The sequence below is a fragment of the Aotus nancymaae genome, unplaced genomic scaffold (genome assembly GCF_030222135.1).
Source record: "Aotus nancymaae isolate 86718 unplaced genomic scaffold, 86718_ANA_hifiasm-v0.15.2.pri h1tg000016l, whole genome shotgun sequence".
Classification (NCBI taxonomy): domain Eukaryota; kingdom Metazoa; phylum Chordata; class Mammalia; order Primates; family Aotidae; genus Aotus; species Aotus nancymaae.
The window spans coordinates 55,972,083-55,995,025 of record NW_026988428.1 but is presented as its reverse complement, the minus strand read 5'-3'; the positions used below and the strand labels follow the sequence as shown (position 1 = coordinate 55,995,025).

Sequence of the window (22,943 nt, the reverse complement as noted above, 5' to 3'; positions counted from 1 at the left end):
TACTTAGGAAAACACAGTAAAATTGGTTAAGGATGCATATTTAGATTGCCATATCCAGAGTTATAGCCAAGCATCAAAATGATTACACTGCTTATAAATTTTAGGTGGATGGTAATTTAAAGTCCCCACGAAAGCCCTGAGCTTATTTGACTGTTCTCTTAATTACTGGGCTCTATGCTATCAAATATTTGTGTAAGAGGAAGCTTTTCTTTGTGGGAGTGGATAATAGCTGCGCTTACACTTTGAATTTTTTGCCTTGAGTTATTAAGATTTACATTTCTCACTTTTGTTCCAGGGAAAGGCGTTTTAGCCATTTTTAGAAAACAGGTACCACCACATAATCAATCGTCAAACACCCGAGAAAGTTTCCACCCTAGACAAGTGTAAAATCTCAGGTATTAGCAACCCACCTCCAGGAACAAATCTACAAAGGGTGGAAAGGGGGAGAAAGGATGTCTCACTCTCCTAGGTGAATATATTGTGATTGGTATGTGTGGCATGCATTGAGAAACTATATTTGCTTACAAACTGCCGTTTAGATATCAGCCCGGAAAAAGTCTGGGAGAGATCGCCCAGAGACAGCCAAGCTCCGAGCCTGGCTCCCAAGCTCCTCCGGTGTGTCCTGCTCTTCCAGGCGCGTGAAGAATAAATAGAGTCTGGTCATTGATCTCCTGATGGTGTTGTTGCACTCTGGGTAATGCCGGGGGTGTCCAGCGACGCGGCGCAGTCAATGGATGCGCTCTGCAGAGAATTACAGAGATGGGGACAGAGAACACGCACCTCGGCACAAAGCAAAAGGAGAGAAGGCTACAGCGAGGAAAAGAAACGTGTTGCTTGAATTGTGTCCTTAGTCCCCTTCCCAGCACTCCCTTCCCAACCAGCAGCCTCCCCCATGAATCCCCTCCCTTCCCCCTGCTCTTTTCTGGACACCAGCTCTGGGAAGATCACTGTCAGGAACCCCCGCCCCCGCCCCACCCTGGTTTGAGATTTAATAGGATTTTTTTCCCCTGGCAAACCGGCAGCTGTTTTAAGTCAATGATAGTAAGATTAGAAGAGATAAGCGCCGGAGCAGCCCGGGAGCTGTCAGAGCACACACTTAAATCAGCCCCACAGCTTCTGCTCAGGGCATCACCGACGGAGTTTTTTCTGATGGGAATGGGACTCTGAGGGTCTTTCTCGGCTCACGCGCCCACTCACGTGTCGCGGCAGAGAGAGTCGGAGCCCAGCGCCCAGCCTTATTTCTCCCTAAATATCACTAAATTTCATTCCCTGGTTTTTGGGCATTGGGTTGGGTTGTGTGTGTATGTGTGCGGGTGTTTTTTTTTTGGCTTCGCTCAACACAAAACCAAACCAGTTCAACCACCCCGGAGGCAGAGATGAGAGCGCCTCAAAACTTTTCTCCCCCACCCCAATCCCCAAGGAGTAGGTGGGTGCACTGTGCCGGCGGCAGCGGGGACGCGCGGCGCGGAGCCGGGCTCGGGAAGACAGTGGCCGCTTCAGCAGCCGAACCTCTCGCGGCTCCAGCCTCCGCGCCCGGCAGCCCGCAGCTCGTCTCCCGGAAGGTTCCGTGGATCCCGCAGCCCCCCGCACGCGCCCTCCCCGCCCGCCAGACCGCCTGCCCACCGGACTGGGGGGCCGGAAGGGGCCCGGTCCTGGGCGCAGGGCAGCGGCTGAGGCTCGGGCGCCTGGAAGAAGTTGACAAAGGGACTTGACTAAACATGAATGCGTATTTATAGATGCGAGCTCCATCGAGATCTAGAGATATCCCGCTCTTCCTGGCTCCTTCCACTCCTGCCATTTCATTTTTATCGCTCCTTTAAGTGGAGGGCAGATTAAAAAAAAAAAATTCCTGCACGGTGTGGGGTAATCGCCGCGTTATTTACAATCTAGTTACTCTGCAGCAGACGGGGAAGAAAACTCTGGGGCTCGTTCCCTTCGGATGGATAGAGAGGGCGGCCGGGCGGCAAGCTGCAGGAAGGAGGTCAGGGTGGGCTTGCGGGAGATCGGGGGCGACCTGGAGGGAGCGGGAGCCCCCGGCGCCGCCCCCGCGCCCGCCCCCGCCCTCGCCGCACCCCCTGGGGCGGGCGCCGGGCCGCGGTGACCGCCGGCTGGTGCGTTGCCCTCGCCTCCCCCATTGTTCCTACTGTCTTTTTGCCTTTTGTTATTTGCACTCGCATTGTGTTGTTTGTCTCTGAAGCCGCCTCATGACCAGCAAAGGGATTTCACCTCGTCCTTGAGAGCAACACGGGGAGCGCGAGCGAGCGGGCAAGCGAGAGACGCGGGGGGGGAGAGAGAGGGACACGCGCGCGCACACACACACACACCGGCACACACGCACACACACAGACATACACACACAGAGTGAAAAAGGCGAGCCACCAAAACCCATCTCCAGTCTCCTCCCGGGGCCCCCAGCCCGCCTCTGTGCCACTTTGCATCCCACGCCGGAGGAGGCATTAACGAGACCGGGTAAGGTGCGTGAATCGCTGCGTTTTAACTTTGTTGTTCGTCCCGATGTTGTTGTGGGCAGACCTCCAAGGCGCAGAGCTCCCCTCTGCCGCTCGCCGGGCCCGCCACTCAGCATTCGTTCCCGGCTCCAGCTGGAGAGCCGCGAAGGAGGGAGGGGGCCGCCGCCGGAGTTTCCTCAAGTACAGAGGGAGGGGGACTGGGCTGGGGGTGACGGAGAGGTGGGAGGCGGCCCGAGGCGCGGAGTGGCCCTGTCATCCCCGGGGGCGGCTGGCCGGGGGACCCTGGGGCGCGGGCTTGGACCCCGACCCGGAGACGGGATAACTTTCTATTTTCGTTGGGAAGCCTGCGTACTGTTGCTGGTATTGTTTTGTAAGTGGTGGCGGTGGAGGTGGTGATGCGAGAGGAGGGCAGGAGTGCGGGGAGAACCCTGGGCTGCGCTGGCCATCTCGGCGAACGTCCAAGGCCAGACCCTAAAAGTTGGACAAAGCCCCTTAACCCTTCTAGGATATCAGAGCGACCCTCGGCCCACCCCCTAACCTTAGTCACCCCCACCTCCCGACTCTTTCGCCTTTTTGTTTCGCTTTCTGCAATCCTTCTCTCTACCACTCGCCCTCCCTCCCGCTCGGAATTTCGGAAACTAGTCTCATCCTTCAGGATTCCAGGGATTTCAGAGACCGGAAGCTTTAATTTTAATTGCAACTACTTTTTCCCCCCCTCCTCACTCAGTGTACCAAGTGAAGACCACTCACGTGTTGTGTCACTTGAAGCGCGGGTTTGGGAAATCTCGCTTGCACTTTGGGGCTACAGCAATAAGAAGCAATGAAAAGAGGTTATACGAGTTGAAATCAAATTGGATTTGGAAATGTTTGCGTTGAAGAGTCGCAGTTTGTTGAGTATTGATCGGATGCACACGAAACACTGTTTACATTTTTTTACTAGTCATTTTCCCTACACTTTGCAAAGCGACTATATTAATAAATAGATTGACCCTGGTGAATTTCTGAAGACGTTGGTTTCTGTGACTAAATTCAGAATGTGATGAATGTGAATTCATTTTAATGTGTTCCCTTCTCAGTTAAAGCAGGTCAAGCCGAGGAATCCTGTGAATATGCAGAGCCCTACACTAGGTGCCAGGCGGTCCAGGCACTCTGGGTGGCAGTCAGCTGTACTTTCTTACAAAAGTTTAGGGATTTGCTGGATCCCAGTAGAGATCCTCACATATCCAGACAGCCAAAGGAGTTTGTCAAGAAATGCTTAAGGAGATGTCCCCAGGGACTGCCTTCTGGCTCAGCCCAGTTCTTTAGCCAAGGGCAGGACCAAGGGAAATCTGGGATTTGGGGCAGTAAGTGTGGGAATCTGCGAAGGGACTGGACAGTGATTTGTTTCCTTGCTTTTGATAAATAATGGCCCCCTAGTACCCTGAAAACACATACACGAATACACACAAACAGGCCAATGAAGGAGGCACGTGGGACATTTGTAGGCAATGGACATTTCCATCAGAAAAACCAGAGGAGATTTTTGATCAGGATTACCAGAGTGAGGCTCGATGGCCAAGAGTGATTAGGTTAAGGGCCAGATGGCTTTGAAGTATACGGAAATGTTTTTCAAGTTTGACTTTTATAGCATTTAAAAGGAGGACGATTTCTTAGAGTCTTTACAGAACTGCTAAATTTTGATCTGTCTAATTTTAAAGGAATTCAGCTGTATGAGAATTGCTGTTAGCTCAGATAGGGAAGGAATCTGGTTTCAAATGCAGATACATGGAACAAAGTTTCTAGGGGTGCTTCTTCCTGATTTAAATATAGCTCCCAGGCAGAAGCCTAGATAAATTCAGCCACAATGATTTAAAATCATAAGTACTTACAGTGGAAGTTCTTTTAGGCACTGTGCAAAGTTCTCCTGCAAATTATGCCATCAACTGTTTATTCTTCAGAACTATACAAGATAAAAATCATAAGCATCACTTAAAACTGATGCAATACAGCCTTAAATCCTTAAACTGCTAGGGATTGCTTTTGTTTGCCTAAAAGGTAGATCTTTCATCACATGAGTTGTTTAAAAACATTTAATTGTGGGGGTGGGAAGGGATGTGCATAATTATTTAGTTATTTGTGTTAATTACATAGTAGCATACTCTCTTGAAATTTTTTCTCTCCCCCTGCCTTTCTTTCTAGTGGTCTTCTCTTCTAACAACCTTGTTCCTGAAGAATCAACAGTTTTTTGTTTGCTGTGGGTTTAAAAAAATTCATTTTGTAGCCTTTTTGAATGGGTAGTATTGATCCAATTTGACACAGACTTGCAAATATAACTCTTAATACAGGAAAAACTTCAATTCTTAATAGGGAAACCTTGTATTAGTTTTGTTGTTGAGCTTAAACAGTTCTGATTGAATGGCATGTTGTATACAGAATTCAAAACTCCCAAACCTCTTTGGTAAATAACTAGGCATTTGAAGTCCAATGGCTAATTCAAATTAACTTAGTTCTAGAACATGTAAGTGCACATCCTGTTTAGACTGACACGTGGTTTGGTGAAAGAAAAAATGAATATACACTTAGAAAGATGCTATCTGTGGAGTATCTAAATAGTAAATAGCAAAAGAGTGAAGTTTATGCTCAGGTATGTTGGCATCTTTTTTGTTGTCCTCAGTGGGGGCGAGTTATGAGTGATAAGGATAATTTAAATTTCTAAATTTTTCTTTTCTAGTTAAAGGAATGAATTTAAATGCTTAAGGATTTTTTTTTTTCTTAACTTACAAAGCAGGTTTAAAATATGGTATCATGCTTACAGGGATGTACTGCCTTCTTGAAAAAGCTTTGTTCTTTACCTGAGTGGTAAGTAATCATTGATTTGAGGGTGTGTTCAGATTATATATATTAAAAAACTTACAGGACAAAATTCATGTTTCCTAATATCCTAAAATACACTGGATTTCAAATAACGGACAGTTCTAATGTTGAACACTGTTAAGATTTCCAGCAGGTATAATTGTTGGATGTAATTGATTGGCATAACCTGGATGATTCACCCAATATCCTGTCAACTTCAATGGCAGAGAATGCTATAATTAGAGTTTTGAGAGTTACCTGAAAACTTATTTGTCTAGGCCTGAAGTCAAATGCATTCCCTCACACACTGGTCACAATTTTTTAGTCTGAGAAATGAAGATTTATTTTAAAGGCGAAGAAAGTGCTTGGCTGTTTCAAATAAACTATATCCTGAACTTAGATTTGTAGATAGTTAATGAAATAAAAGTCCGATTTTGTTCCAAACATTGTTTTAAAACACCCATTTGTAAATTGTCTGCATTTGGTTTTCATATGTTAATGATTTGGGATCTGAAACTTATTTCAGAAAGGCATTTTGGTTTATCTTAAAAAACACCACACAAAACTGTCTAAACAACTCTGTAAATAAACTGTTCCAAATGCCTCAATTTGATGAATGAATTAAAGAATTATGGTTCTTAATCCAATTATGATCAGTCTGGTTATTCCATTTCCCATTTGGGGGAGCTTGGGGAGTTGGAATAGTAAATGATTCTCAAATGTGAGTGGAGTCTTTGTTGTTTACTTTGTGTGTGTGATGTAACGTAAATAATCACTCATACCTAATATTTATGAGAGGGATTTCCAATGTGGAGAAGTAATTTAATGATCTTAAATTAACCAAGAGTTCATCTGCATGAAAAGTTGCCATTAATAAAAGAGTAAAATGAAGTTTTTAAAAATATGAAGCAAAGATCTAACCTTTTGCTTAAATATGATGAATTCTGATATTTAAGAGTGGAGAAATGGAGTGCTTCAGGCTCAGTCGTAGGGCAGACAATCAGGCACTTCTAGTTCCTTTTAGCCAGGCCATATGGGGACATTTCTATAGGACTATTTAATAAATTTTACCAAATTCAATTTCCTTGTCTTTAAAATCGAGTCAAGGTCAAAGGTAGGCTAACTGTGAGTCCGGGGAATTTTTGGGGGGTTGTTTCCTCCAGAGCTCTGCTCCTTTAGCTGCCTGCATGGGACTTTTGAATGCTTTGCCAGTGAGGATCCTGACCTTCCAGAATGGCCCTTGACAGTCCATTTTGCTTTGATGGGGCCTACTGAATTCCTGCCCCATTTGTCCCCTTTAACCTCTGGCTCATTGCTAATTAATTTAAAGTTATTAATAGTTCAGTATGGTTTAATTCTCAAACTACAGGATATTACTGTTATCATTCTTGAAGCTTATTATGACCGTCTAATTCCATAGAGATAAACTTGTGGCAATTACAGGTATCAAGGAAAGCTTCCAGGAAGAAATATTTAATAAGCATGAGGACTTTTTCAGTACCACTCAAATCATACCTTATAGGCAACTAATGATTTTGCTTGCAGTTAAGGATGACATTCAGTTGGGACAGCATATTGATAAAATTAGGAAAAATTTGAATACATGTAAGTAACCAGTAAATAACCATCCTTAAAAACTGAGCCATAAAAATGTGTCTTGGGGAGTACTAGTGATGGTAGCATTGAAGTCTACAAGTGTAAGTCCATTCATTTTTTATTGCTTAAAGTTCATGATAAGTAAGAACAAAACACCCCCAAACAAAGACCTGATTATATCTCTGATGCTCAGCTGCATATCATTCAACTACTCTATGGTTATATCATATCCTATGTACATAGAGTACAAATAATACAGTAGTCAGAGGGATGAGCAGACTTCAGTTTGATATCCAGTTCACAGTCTCTGGTAGCTTAAGGCACTTTTTTCCTACTTCAACACCAATTAAACTGTTGGAGGTGAGGGAATTCGAGAAGGAGCCGGGACAGGAGAAAGGCTATCTCATTTGGAGTTTTTCATTGTAGGTCTGTGATTCATCCAAAACTTTATTTAGAGATTTCAGGGTTCTACCTCCTTTTTTATTAACCTCTTAAGCTGCAAATTCTGATGCTCTTCTTAGAGGGATATTGTTTGGATTATACTAGATACTATGTGTGAAATGCCTAGTATAGTGTCTGTCATGAAATAGGTGCTCAATAAATGTTAGCTACACTCAGCTCTCCCAGTCAAGTCTAGGTTCTGATCATTAATGTTTGAAGCCTCATTTTGTACTTACTTTGAAATTATTTGAGTCTAAGAAGAAAAAATATATCACTTTCTTGAGGCTGAGATCAACACTTTAAAATAGTGATTCAGTGAACGTATATATGATCTCTGACAATGTGATTTTATTAAGATGCTGTATTTGGTGCAAGTGTGAATTCTATCTTTTATTCATATAAGTGTTCCTTCAGTAATTAACATTTTTACACTACATAATAGGTAAGGATAAATAAAAACTTCAGGGCCTAATTCTGTAGATTTCTCCCCTTGTTATCTTTTTGATTTCCTGTTAGCGAATATGAACTAGTGAAAATTTATTGAGATTTAATCCATTGATAATCATTCACCTCTGCATTATATTAAGTTATAGTACCTGTGGATAAGGAGAAAGTTTTTGTGGAAGAAGAAATCCATCTGATTTTTCAATGTTTTGCTCTCTGGGGTCAACACTCCTTCAAAGAGAAACTTGTAGGTTGGTTTGTTTATTTGAATTGGGTCCAAGGAAAAAGGCACCATAAATATACCATTGCCTGGTTTGAGGAGGTGATGCAAAGTAACATGGAGAAATTAGTGGTTGTTTTCTCTTACTGAAACAGAATTTGTCTATAAGTATAACTGAGCAAAGATAAAGGAAAGCCTTCTTAAAACAGCAAATAAATGTATTTTTTTGCATTAATTGGGGTTCCTCAAGAAGCAGATGCCGAGATGAGATTAGATTTGTAAGAAGTTTGTCAGGGGAGAGAGCAGAACAAGGTCAGGAGGGCCTTTTGACCATGAGGCAAGTTTGACACTTATGCAAGGAGAGGGGGAAGGGAAGAGGATTGAGTAGGAAGAAGCTTGACAATAGTGTAGTCTATGAAAGGTTTGGCTAGGCAAATAAGAGTCAGCCAATGGAAGGAATAGTCATCTATCTTGAAAGAATGGCCTGTATCAGGATTCATCACTGTCAGTCATTGGCTGGGAGCAGCTGCAGGAAGCATGGCCTCTGTGCCTAAGTGGTACTAGAGCTATAGGGGAAGCAGTTGGGGAAGTAAGTCAATTACACTCTCAAAACAGGAGATCTGAGTGGTATATCTGTGGTTTGGCAGTATAGCCCAGTTTAGTAGCACCTTACTTGCTTTGGACAGGTGAACCTCCCTGTCTCTCTCTCTCTCTCTCTCTCTCTCTCTCTCTCAATCTGTATAGCCCAGTTTAGTAGTACTTTACTTGCTTTAGACAGGTGAACCTCTCTCTCTCACACACACACACACACACATACACACACACACCACAAACTCACACACTCACACTTACACACATGAGACCTGGTAATTTCTTTGAGATCACTTTGAGTTTTGAGTTTCTTTGAGCTTTATTTTCCTCAATTGCAAAATGAGTGTAATGGCAGTATCACCTCACTAATTGGAATTAAATGAGGTTATATGAGATCATCTCTAAGTCTATAGTACTGCTTGTAGCCTGGAGGAAATGCCCAATGTATATTGCACTCTTTTCAGTGTATTCACAAAATGCATCTGAAAGGTATGGATGCATTTTATCAGGTTATTGTAAATATATTTAAATAATGGATATTTTGTATAATTGGAAGGCATTGTTTATGCAAGCAACCATCTTTAATGCTTATTTAAAAATAGCTCAGTTCATTTCTCATCCATTAATCCTGATTTTTTTTTATCAGAGTATAAACTGTATACCAGCTATACCATCTGACCTTGACCGTCTTCAGGTAATTTGCCCTAAAGCATGAGGCAGAACTCTCTTCATTTCCTTACCTCTCTAGGCTTTCTATTCAGTTGAGTAGCAACGCACTGGAAGTCTGCATTTTATCTTAAGCCTCAAACACCTTACAAGTCTTTGCTCCCCTGTGTTACTGTTCCTGAACCAACTTGCAGCACCACAAAGCACTGAACTCAAGTGGCCCTCAGCGCGAGCTCCTGCTGTGATGAGTCACAGAGCCACCAGCACTTTGTTGCCTTAGATTTGATCACTGCCATGAGCAGTCCTTCGATTGTCAGCTAAGAGCCCCTTCAGGGAGTTGTCCCTTAATAGAAAGTCTCTTTTCTTCCCTCCTGTTGTAACTTTAAATTAAAAGAAACTGTAGAGGAGCTGGTGGCATTGCAGTAGTTCATTCTTCTACCCACTGGGAGAACAACATCTGAGAGAAGACGTTATTGGACTGAGAATTGAGTTGTTGCTATTTTTTTGGGCCAGAGTCGGGGGGAGGTGGTTGCAGTGGAGGATGAAGACCACGTCATTTAGACTCAGTCAGACTGGTAATCAGGATTGTGATTGAGAGCAATACTTTTGTGTATGCAAGGAAGCATTCTTTTTGGATACAAGAAGACATCCACTTAGTCTGTGAGTTTCAGTAGGTTTCCTGGGACCCCTAATATTTTGACCTAGATTTTTAGGTGGTTCTGTGTGTTGTACTGTGGGAAACTGGCCCTGGGACAACTTCGGAATCCAAGGAGGATGGGAGGCAGGAAAAGAGAGCTAATTTTTGACACGTTCTTCAGACAAGGGACTCCTCTAGGGAATCTGTGCCCAGGATAAGGACTGCTTACTGTGAAGCTTTTGGCATAATTTTTTCCTGAAGAGTGAGCACGGGTTGCTTCGATGTCTCTACTTAAAAAGGCTGACAAACTTAACATTTGTGAGAGCAAAGAAAAAGATGTTCGTACTTTGATGGTGTGTTTCCTGGATGATGTGCCTCACTAAACTTCAGATTTAATCCTCCATTGTGGCAGGTTTATACCTTCCATAGTTGCTGGCTCATCCCCATTCTGGTTTAGGAACTATGGCAAAATCTTCTGCCTAGATGTACCAGTGTAATTCTGGACTACTGAGAGCTGACATTGTTTGATGTGTACTATTGGGAGTAGACTGGTTTGCACGCTAGTTCTTATGATGCTTGGTGTTCCTCTGCACCACTGGCACTCTTTCACAGGTGTCTGGCAGAATCAGTCTCATCGGTGTACTCTTGCACTGGGAGCTGCTTTTGAAGCTATGCATACTATTTCTTTAATTCTATCTTGAATTTTCTTACTTTATTCTCAGCCTCATCACCACGTACCTTCTCTACTAACTGATTAGGAGTGTCTTTTCCATATCTAACCTGGAAATAAAGTGATCATTTTAATGCACATGAAACTAACAGATAGAGATCTACCAGCATGTAAAGACATGTCATAGAATTTCATTCTATTTATTTTTAGAGACTTCTTGGGGCCACCCAGAAGCTCTTCTCTTCCTATGTCCTTTTACCTAGCTCTCCTTGCTGTGCTTTTCTTAACCTTTCTCTTACCACAAATTCTGTATTTTCATGGCACCACTGTCCAATCTGCCTTGTGTTGGTCTCACTGCGTGAAGTGAAAGGTGTGCTAAATACATTGCTGCCTGGTTTGAAAGGGGTAACCATAGGGTGACATAAAGAATTTCCAGTTAGAAGGTAAGTTCCCTGAGGGCATTGAATTGTAGTCGTAGCAGAATCATAATGCCTGGAACAGAGCAGCAACCATGTACATGATTACTGAGTGAGCACAGTTTGCAAGATGAGTTTCATGTTGAGTCAGGGCTGCATGATGGGGAGGTAGGAAAATGAACAGCTGTTGAGTGTTTACTGTGTTCCAGGAGGGGTGCTAGATGCTGTACATGGATAATCTCATTTAACCCTCCCAGCCCTCCTATCAGATGGATATTAGCGCCTTTTCACAGATGAACAACAGACTCCGATGGTCAAGTGACTTGCCCATCTTCCTCAGCTCTAGTGAGCAGGATAAGTCATTGCCTGAATTTCAGTCTATTTGATTCTGCCACTTGTACTCTCTTCCATCACAAGGTGTTGGTGAGAGATTTCTTTCCGTAAAATGGGAGCACTCACTATACCCGCCTATCACATGAGACAGGAGGAAGAAATGAGAAATGGTTATTGAAAGCCATGTCTGAGCTGTAAAGTGATTTTTTTCTTCCTTCTTTCTTTCTTTCTTGCTTGCTTTCTTGCTTTTTTTTTTTTTCAAGATCTCACTCTGTTACCCAGGCTGGAGTGCAATGGTGCAGTCATGGCTCACTGCAGCCTCAACTACCCGAGCTCAAGTGATCCTCCCACCTCAGCCTCCTGAGTAGCCGGGACCACAGGCATGTGCCATCATGCCCAGCTAATTTGCTTTAAATTTTGTGTAGAGATGGGGTTTTACCTTGTTGCCCAGGCTGGTTTCGAATTCCTGAGCTCAAGTGATCTGCCGCCTCGGCTTCCCAAAGTGTTAGGATTACAGGCATGAGCCACTGTGCCTGGCCTATAAAGCCATTTCTAAATAGTGCTTATTATCAAGTATCCACTAATCCATATAGTCACCAAAAAAATCTTCATTGAACACACAGATGCGTGTTGCTTATACTTAAGGGGAAATATTTTATGACTTTAAGCAGAGATTCTGAATACATAAAAACTGACATCAAAGGAAATTGCAGAACAGTGTTTCTCAAAGGTGATCATCCAGTCAGTTAGTTAAAAACCACCTGGGATATTTGTTAAAAATAGGCCTTTGTGGGTCTCATCTCAAACATATAGAACCTGAATCTCTGTGGGTGTAGCCCTGTAACCCGGCATTTTTAACAAGTATGACTGGTGATTCTTTTGCACATAAAAGTTTGAGAATCAGTGATAAAAAAAAAAATTCATTGATCTAGTTTGGTAGTAAGTTATATATATATGGCATATGGAATTTAAGTTAGATGCTCACAGAATAGTGGTAGTGCCAAGATAAAGCACAACTGATTGTTGGACTGCTAGAAAGACTTTTTTTTTTTTTTTTTTTTTGAGACGGAGTCTCGCTCTTGTTACCCAGTCTGGAGTGCAATGGCGCGATCTCGGCTCACCGCAACCTCCGCCTCCTGGGTTCAAGCAATTCTCCTGCCTCAGCCTCCTGAGTAGCTGGGATTACAGGCATGCGCCACCATGCCCAGCTAATTTTTTGTATTTTTAGTAGAGACGGGGTTTCACCATGTTGACCAGGATGGTCTCGATCTCTTGACCTCGTGATCCACCCGCCTCGGCCTCCCAAAGTGCTGGGATTACAGGTGTGAGCCACTGCGCCCGGCCCTAGAAAGACTTTTTTTGATAATGTGGTTTTAGGAGTTCTAAAATAAAATTTAAAGAGCCTTTAGTAATTTGAGTATATAAAACGTTAGCATGCTTAAAGTCAAGAGTGAGGGGACCCTGATATAAAGAATCTAGGGGTTGGGGTGTGGGGAAGGGGGCGCTGGGGCCAGTTATATGTATTCTAGCCTTGGAAATAACTTTTTAACAAGTCAAACTGAAGGAGACTAAGTAGGTGGAAGACAAGAGGTTGATCTGTTTATCCAGCTCTGTATCCCAAATAATGCGATGTCTGGGACATAGTGGGTGCCTAAAGATGTTTGTTTAATAAATGAATAAAAACACACAGAAGGAGAGAGTAGTGTGTAGAAAACAGACTAGGATAGTTTGATTATGATTACTATGGATAGAGAAGGCAAGAAAGAGTAGGCTGAAAAGGAGTCCTGGTGAGATAACACAAGGACAGGGTTTTAATTAGGCTAATATGGTCCTTACAGGAAAGTGCTTTTTATGCAAACAAATAAACAATGAAAAACACTATCCTGAGGTTTGTATGGGATCAAAACGTGAGTCCACTGTGTCTATTATCTTGGGATAACAGTTACTACACGAGGATACGGACCTTGTCTATTTGTTCTCCCTGTGATCTGTTTTGTTCTCCATGTGATCGTAGCACTCAACAAATATTTATTGAACAAATGACAGAGCTTCTGCATAGACGGAGGAAAAAAAGCATTTACGTTATACAAAAATATCTTGTAAAGAGAGAAGCTAAACCTTTACAAATGCTAGCCAATAGACTGGCGATCGTGAAAATAATAAATCTTCATAAAACTGCACATTCTTTGTCAATCTATTTGAGGTTCAGTAAGTTCTGCATCTGATTGTTTGTCTGTCACTGAGCAGTGCTTTGTGGCCACCTCCACTTTCATTTTACTGTTATGAAAATCCACCAGGGTGCCCAGCACAGTGTCTTGCTAATATTAGCTATTTAATAAGTATTTGATGAATAATTCAATGAATGAATGAAGAGTATTGGCTTGGGGCGGGGGGAGATGGGAACTTGAAAGCAGCCTAAGAAGAGAGTCGCCCTCATTCACTTAGAATTCCCAGAGTGTCATGTGATCCAGAGATCTTTAAGCAGGCAGATTTCCCATACAGGTCAAGGCCTGGTTATTGGAATCTTGAGGGGAAGGATGTTTGCTAAGGTAATGACTGAGAAAGTGGGTTCAGCATTGTTAGAAGAGGCAACCATTCATTTGATCTGGAAAATATATGGGGCGGGGGGAAAGGTAAAAAGTAATTCTAAACCCAGCCTGAGTTTTAGTAGAAAAATGGCTCTAATTCAAGCAGTGTAATGTTAACATCAATGCATGTCTCATGGCTCAAGCCCTGCATACTGCTTTGGAAATAAAAGGAGATTGTGTAAAGAATTAGCAATACAAGGCATTTTTAAGTGCTTTATTGCAGAGGCCTGTGATACTCTGTGAAATCTATGCAGGCTCTTTCTTCCTGCTGTGCTTAATTTCAGAATCTGATGCTATTACCTATCCTTGGAGGAAAAAAAAATAATCATTCTCTGTTAACTCTTAAAAATCAAGTTTGGCCAGGCGCGGTGGCTCACTCCTGTAATCCCAGCACTTCGGGAGGCCGAGGCGGGTGGATCACGAGGTCAAGAGATCGTGACCATCCTGGACAACATGGTGAAACCCCGTCTCTACTAAAAAATACAAAAATTAGCTGGGCATGGTGGCGCGCGCCTGTAATCCCAGCTACTCAGGAGGCTGAGGCAGGAGAATTGCTTGAACCTGGGAGGCGGAGGTTGCAGTGAGCCGACATCGTGCCACTGCACTCCAGCCTGGTGCCTGGCAACAGAGCAAGACTCTGTCTAAGAAAGGAAAGAAAGGAAAGAAAGGAAAGGAAGGAAGGAAAGGAAGGAAGGAAGGAAGGAAGGAAGGAAGGAGGGAGGGAGGGAGGGAGGGAGGGAGGGAGGGAGGGAAGGAAGGAAGGAAGGAAGGAAGGAAGGAAGGAAGGAAGGAAGGAAGGAACCAAGTTTAACTTTGCACTTATTTTCAAAATAATCTTTCTGCCATTTCTTCGGAAGAGAGAAGTGGTGTATTTAGCCATGGAGTTTAGTATCTAGGATTGCTTCTAGCAGGCAGGGTTAGAATAAGAGGGCAAGTTGGAAATAAATGTCGCAGGCAAAAGTTTAGAAATGGCTCAAACTGTTTGAAAGATGAGGTCTCTAAAAGGGTCAGCAGAGGTTGTATTTGGCCTGAGTCCAGAGCAGAAGCCAGAAAGGTAAATGGGTTATAAGGAAGATCGGCAGAAGCCAAGACAGGAGTTAACAACATAGGTGGCCGTCTTCTTATGACATCAAGACTTCTCCGCCAAAAACCGTTTCCTCCCTGGCATACCATCACGGCGCCCCTGCTCTTGTCTCACCTGAAAGCACAGTTGACATTTATGTTGATTGATACATTATTGTTGCTAGACATTGTGCTAAGCAGTTTATTTTTACTGAATTTTCCTAATAACTCTGACATAGGTACAGATGCTGTCCCATTACACAGCCAAGGAGACTGAGCTTGCTCAAAGTAGCATATCTAGCAAGTGGCATAGCTGAGATTTGAACACAGAGTGGGCTGATGCCGAAGTCTGGGCTCTTGCTCATTGTAACATAGAAAACATATTTTGAGTCCTGTTAAGTCATCCCTCAAAATGATGCTTGCATTTTCCCCTTTCTTCTATACTCACCTCTTTCACCCTGAGTCACTGCAAAGTTCCCCAAACTAGTATGTGTCCCTACAGTCTGCTCTATTTACTGCTATCAGGCCAATCCTCCTGACATGCTATTAATATTTAGAAATACTTCTCAAACATTCAGAGTGCCTACCACACATGGATGTGACTAAGATTCTGAAGTCTGGTTTTTAAGGGCTCTACAATGTCTCCAACTTTGTCTTTTCAGGCTCATGTTTGAGACCCTCCTTTCAAGAATAATTTGCTTGTGATCTGGCTCAAACTGAACAGAGCTTCTCAGATGACCCCCAGACTATCTGCAACATGTCAGTCCTATTAACTCTTCTCAGAATGCTCATAAAGAAGCCATGCCATTGCACAAAAGCCACTTCTGACACTTGGCCCTGTCGAACTCGTGGATTTCTTCCAGGATTACTTTTTCTATCTGCTTTAAATCTCCTCGTCAACTGACTTTCCTTTGTTCCCAATCCACTTTGCTCTCTATTTTTGCTTTCTCTTTTTTTGTTGTTTCTCATTCATTCAGTAATCAGTAAATATTTATGGAGCACCTACTATGAGCCAGACACCATGTTAAATGCTAGAGATTCAGTGGTGTGTGGAACCGGCATATATTTTGCACACGGGGAATTAAAGTCTATTAGGGAAATAAACTTCAATCAAATAATTATCATTTATGATTGCAAATTGTGGAACTGTATTTCACAGAAGATTATACAGCATATGAGAGAGGTTTCTGATGTATTTGGGGGAGGAGCAGTTAGAGGATGAGTCCATGAAGATGTCACATTTTAAAGATGGCTAATAAGGTAATGAGGACAGGAGAAAAAAATCTTTCAAGGTGGAAGGAATAGCATGTGCAAGGGTTCCAAGAGGGAGGGAAAAGAATGTGTTCTTAGAATTAGAAGGGTAGCATGGGTAAAGCAGAGTGGAAGGGAAATCGATGGAGATGGGGTTGTAGAGAGACATTGGGATCAGATCATTAAGCCTTCTCAGCTATGCTATAGAATCAAGTCTTCATAATAAGGGTGATGAAAAACTCACTGAGGTTTCTCAAGAGGACAACACAATTTGTGCCTAGCCTGTGGATCACATTTCAGAGAGGCAGGAATGAATGGATTTGGGTGAGCTGGAAAGGAGGCTATTGAAATGATTCACACAGAGAAACATGGTGGCTTGGACTATGGCAATAGTGTTAGAGAGGAAGGCAAGAGGAAGGATTTCGGAAACAAACACGCTGTTTCAGATGCTTTGTGCCACCCTTCATCCCCATTCTGCTAACCAATTGAGATGCTCCCTCTGGTAATCTCCCATTGTTTCCATGTTTCACAGCTTTAAAAAGTAGGTGCTTAAATCCATGCTCCTAGTTCCCAGGGACTCTGCTGGTAGGGAGAAATTTGACACAGAACATATAGTGCCTACTGTCTACATATACGTATTTGCCTTAGCCTCTTTATGTCTTCCTTTCATACGACTCTTCTCCCTCATATAGATATTCTAAAGTCCTACCCATCCCTTAATTTACAAATTAAATTTTGCTCTTTCCCGGCATTCTCACTGAATATACTAGCTGAATATCTCTCACTCTGATCTTATGACACTTATATCTGTAACTACCTTTATGGCTTTTGACATCTATTGTAGCGTATTGTAATCATGATGTGAGCATGTCTTGTCTCCTGAGAGATATATATTGTGAGTTTGTGTCAAGGGACATCAGTGCTGTAGCTCAATATTACACTGCTGTTTTGGAGTTTCCTTTCTAGCTGGGTTATTTACTTAAGCCCTCTGAGTCTGATTCCTCATCTGCAGAATGGGTATAATTGTATTTACTTTATAAAACCATTAAGAGGAATTAATGATGTAATGAATGCAAAGTACTTAAAATAATCTCCGGCACATAATGAATCCCAGCATACAATAACAGTTTATGGTTTAAACTTAATTCCTTGAAGTCAGAACCCTGTGTCTTATTACTACTTTTGTCTACTTGTAGCTCGGTGAATATTTGTTGAATTCAGATTTGAATTTAAGTCTCATTTCTTCCAGGGGATACAAATACTGTCTAAATAAATTTTGACACTTGTCTGTAAGAACTTCAAGCTGATAGGGGAGCTCGTAACAGAAACTGGTTGTTTGTTATTGTGATAAGTATAGTGGTAAAGAGATAACCCCAGATAGAATCTTTTGAGAGCACCGAAGAGAGGTTGGGGAAGGTTTTCTATGATAACTGATGCCTGAGCTGAGTATTTTATTAATCAGTTAAGTACCTATTAAAATAATGTGTGCACATAATATAAAACCCAAGGCAAAATAATAAGATAGCATTTTTGTCCTATTGAACAACTATACCCACTCCATTTCTACTACTTTCAATTCTGTATTTCTAAGTAAAATGTTTACTACTTGTTGTTTTTTTGATTAAAAAAATGTTAGATTATCAGTTGACTTCCACTATTTGGCTCCTTATACTACACTCCCCCTATGTCTGCTTCCTAAAACCACACATTTTTTCTCCCATTGTTCCAATATAATTTCTTTTTTTGTTGTTAAATCAGTTCAGTAACACAGTTACTTTGACTATGTAAATATTGTGTGTGTATTCCTGAGCATATTACATACTGATTACTTTGCTTTTTTAAAAAAAAATACACCTTATTTTGTTTCCTGGAGTTAATAAAGGCCTATGTCCAAACCTTCCAAAGTTTTACCGGAAGTACTCGGTGTTTACTGGAATTCCTGAGCCATGGTTTACTGGGTATGTGGCATATCCAGAGTGCCTTGGGGAAAGTCAGCCCTCGTGCAAGGACTATTTTATTACTGGTAGAATTTACAGTTGTTGGATTCAGGTGATAAAAGGCTCACCAACTTTTCTTCAGTTAGATTTCTTACCTTTTGTGCAGACGGAGCAACCACTTATTCCCTGCCCTTGGACATTCTGCTCCCACCAACCTATCCTTGCTAAGGCTATGAGTTCAGCTAAGCAAGGCGAGAGGTGGTGCTCTGAGAAAGTGGGAGTGTGTTCCAAGAAGAGAGGACAATCTGAGTGAAGAGACATGGCAGTGAGAGATAGCATGTGACTAACACCAAACTAAGGGCAGGACTGACTGAGATGAGGCTGTGATGGTAGGCAGGGGTTAGATCAAGGTGATCTTTTTATTACAGACTCATACACACTAGATTCTGTCATGTAGGCCATGGGGAAACTTACACTGTTAAGTAATGGGGTCTGTTTTGCTTGTGAATGAATGACAGAGTAAGCAAAAAATGGAAAACTAGCTCCTTAAGTCAGCAGTTAAAATGCTGTCTTTGCATATCCAGTGACGTATTAATATTTTAGGGGTACTCCATCAGGCAAATTGTTAGAGCACAGATCCCCCAGAATACACGCACATGCCCAGAAACGCACAGACATTCATAGTTTATGTACGTGTGTTGCTACTTTAGTTAATATTCAGGGCCCAATAAACACCGAGAGCAAGGTCCAGGTCGAACGATGGTGGCTCTAACAGCCATGTCAGACTTTCTTGGAGACCTACTCTGACATGTAGATTTGCATGCAGTGAGTTTCTGGGAGGGTTTGCAGGGACACCACCTGTGAGGGGGTGAGGGAAAAGGACAGACAGGAGGAGATGTTGACTGTGATGCAGTTGAGGCTTCAGCTTGTCCATGGGAAGCTCTGGAACTGGATGGCTGTTCAGAGATGTTCTGAAAGGAGACCCAGAGCCAGGCGTTTGCAACTGAACATCTGGGTGGGATGTGGGCCATCCCTGTGGAGGGGCCACAACTGTAAGCTAGGGCGATTCTTGGTAAGGCACTGAGCTGGGAGCCTCCAGCAGCCAATATTCCTGGTGGCTGGCACAGCAAGTGCCGCTGGGCACCACACCACTGCAGACAACCTTTCTGATAACTTCTCTATTTTTTAGAATTCTAAAATGCAGATGCCAGAGAGCTAGCACTTGGCCCATGAGATGCAATTCTGCCATTTTCCTGGGTTCACTTATGTTTGCGTTATTAGTATTACTTGAAAATCTGTCCTTTTTTTTTGAGAAGGAAATCTTTTTAAACCCCTTGTCCATTTCAATGAGGGCTAATTTAGCTTAAATATTAAGACAATGCAATTCATAATCTATTTCCTCAAGCACATGAAAACTATTATGTGTGACAAAATGGTGAAACAAGAGAGAGCAGAGCATTAATATTAACTTCTTCCTGTTGTGAAAATGAGGGCCCCAGTGGCAATCTATTAGTAATTAGATTAACAAATAAAGTCTTGTAGATCATCTTGAATTTCTGGCTTTGGAGAAAAATTTCTTTATGGAATGAAACCAAGGCAACATTTCATTGGTTTATTTATTTATTTTTATTGTACTGTAAGTTCTGGGGCACATGTGCAAATCTTGCAGGATTGTTGCATAGGTACACACATGCCATGGTGGTTTGCTGTCTCCATCCCCACCCGTCACCTACATCAGGCATTTCTCCCAGTGTTATCCCTCCCCAACCTCCCTGCCCACTACTGTCCCTTTCCTAGCCCCCCCATCCCCCAACAGACCCCAGTGTGTGATGTTCCCCTCCCCATGTCAAGGCAACATTTTAATTGTTGGTAGGACAGCTGGTTGGACCCAGACATATGGTAGTGGTGATGGGGTCTCTGTGTACTGGGTATAGTGTTGCTCAGTGGACAAGAGGTAATCAACCAGGAAGCGTAGTCCTAGGCTTTTTCAGGTTCCCAGGTGAGCATCTAAGTCAGTACTTGTCTAATTTTTCTGATCATCTATATAAACCATCAGTAAAGAATATACTACTCTACTAATGGCAAATACATAGAAAGGGGATAAGATAAAGAGGAAATAAAGAATATCTATAAAATGAGAAATGTAATTAGAAGCTATAATATTTTCTTCTAATATGCCATTGAAATTTTTCTTCTTTTTGCACCCACTTTGAATACTACTGAACTAGATTTCTAAAGCATAAGTTATGTACTAAATGGGGACAAAGTGCATTGTAGGCAAAATTTGGCAATTTAATGGGGTTGACCTATGCAGCTATTTAAATGAAGTAGTATGAGCTCCAAGTATTAAAAAAGTGAACTGAAGAAAGATTAGGTTTTAGAATAGAATTGGGATGCTTTAAAATGTTTTTTGAAATCATGGAGGGAATGTGTGTGTGTGTGCATGTGCGTGTATATCTGTGTGTGTGTTTGCACTAGCCGGGGTCATAATGACTTAGCGTTTCCTCCTGTTTAGCAATTCCCTACAATTAACTAAAAGGTTGGGGCCACACTGACACTATTACCCCTCTGTATATCTGGCACTAATTTATGACCCATATCCTGCCTTATATCCCAGAATGCTTTTGAATGTTCTTTCATTGTTTTATTTTTTCAGATTTATTAATATATAAATCAGTTAACTGCAATAATGAAAAGATATCTTTATTAGTGTAATCTCTGCAATAGAAAAACTGAACAGACAATACCTTCCATAAATACAATAATTTATTTCCCATCTTTTTGGAGTTTTAAATGTTTATACGCATTTTTCTGGTAAAACTCAGCCTCGTTTATAAGAATTATCCTAGAGTCATCTTGTGCCTGAACTTAAGATAGCTTCCTTATTAAAATCTTTTATTTTGCTAATAAAAATCCATTTCAGTTATGTTCTCTTTTTTTATATTTAACAGTATCTACTCACAAGATATTGTCTGCTTTAAATTTCTTGGAAGAAAAGTGATAAATACATTTCAGTTAGCATTATTATTACTTTTCATTATAGATAAAATTAAAAGGTTGCTGAATTTGGAACCAGTATATAGATATCTTAATAAGGATATGGTAATCATGGTTCAGTCCCCAAGGAAACCTAATCACATAATCTTAAATATAGTTAATAAGTTAAAAGGCAGAACTTTGTTATGCTAGCATGCTATCTTTAAAATAATAAAAATTAAGATTCTTTAAAACTATATGTACAAATGATCTTTCCATTATTTAGTGAAGAGTGTAGACTGTCTCTCAGAACAATATTATGACTTGAAATCTTCAAGTGACTCTATCCTTACTTGTTCTTAATTTCTTCATAACTATTTGCATTTGTATATTGATTAAAACATTTTTTTTTGATACAGAGTCTCACTCTGTCACCCAGGCTGGAGTGCAGTGGTGTAATCTCAGTTCACTGCAACCTCTGCTTCCTAGGTTCAAGTGATTCTCCCACCTTAGCCTCCTGAGTAGCTTAGCCCACACACACATGCCACTATGCCTGGGTAACTTTTGTATTTTGTGGTAGAGATGGAGTTTCACTGTATTGGCTGGGCTGGCTGGAACTCCTGACCTCAAATGATCCTCCTGCCTTGGCTTCCAAAAGTGCTAGGATTAGATGTGAGCCACCATGACCAGCCACATGTTGATCTTCATAGTAATTTAAACAATGTTGTATTTGATTAATCTTAACTTCTTATTCATTCATTCAAACGTTTTTTATTGAAAGTCCATTTTTGGTCACGTATGAATTGAGTAAGGGGGTTACAATGGTAAGCAGAAGAAATATGGTTCCTGCCCTTAAGGAGCTTCCAGTCTAGTGAGGAAGATGGAGGTGAGTCAGCTGACCATACCAATAGCCTAGAGAGATGCTCTGTCCTCCAGTATTGTTGCGACTGGTAGCTGGATTGTTCATTCTTTTAAAAATCATGAATTCAAAAGAAAAGAAAAAAAGAAAAAAGAAAAAAAATCATGAACGCATAGAATCTTAAAGAAATGGTATTTACATTAAACATTTTATTATTTTTAACTTGTGTGCTTTATTAATTTATCAGTGTTTTATTTTTCATCGATGTTTACCAATTTGGCAAGTAATTGGTGTAGAACTCAGACATAAGTATGAGTCTCCTGAGTAACCACTCTTATTATCTTCTTGGCTAAGCCACACCCTTAATATATATTGAACAGTTATTAGTTTTGATTTATTAAAAATGGCAGGAGAGCCTAAAGGCATTTAGCAAGCAATCTAAGTGCAGAATTTGCTAGTTTTAAAAAGTTTTCATCCCAGTGTTATGAAGTTGACACCTAATATGGTGGTTTTTATAAACAATTTGCCTTTATTCTTTCCAAAGCATGCAATTTGGTGTCAATAAAACATTCATTTTGGCCCTTATATTTCCCTAATTATGTCATATTTAATTAATTTATATGATTATAATAATAGATGACATAAACAGACTTGGGATGAAACAGACAAAGTGCTGAGAGCAGGATTATGTAGGTTAGTAGAGAAGCCTTTTTGCCATTAGGGTGCCACGTAGGCCTATTGTATGCTTTGCAGAAGAAATGGAGCACATTAGTTTCTCTGGCGACTTGGGGAATGTAGGTTGGCTAAGAACGTTGTACTATAAATATGTATAGTGATAAGTGCTATCGAGTGTATTCTGGAAGAAAAGTACAGGCAGCTATAAGGAGATATAGAGTAGCTGGATTTATTCTGGAAGTCCCAGAAGGCTTTCATGAGGACGAGCCATTTGGGGTATG

At 41.6% G+C, this 22,943-nt stretch overlaps 1 protein-coding gene across 3 annotated transcripts in view; it reads left to right on the top strand.

Annotated features, from left to right (window-relative positions):
- The first annotated feature begins 2,142 nt into the window (after positions 1-2,142).
- The window catches only part of SOX5 (SRY-box transcription factor 5), a 1,022,042-nt gene continuing 1,001,241 nt past the window's right edge, over positions 2,143-22,943 (top strand). For 2 of the 3 annotated variants that reach the window (XM_012457140.3, XM_064377349.1), the window contains exon 1: positions 2,143-2,474. The gene's annotated coding sequence lies outside the window, so the exon portion shown is untranslated. The remainder of the gene's footprint in view (positions 2,475-22,943) is intronic. The other variant, XM_064377351.1, reaches the window with a different exon arrangement.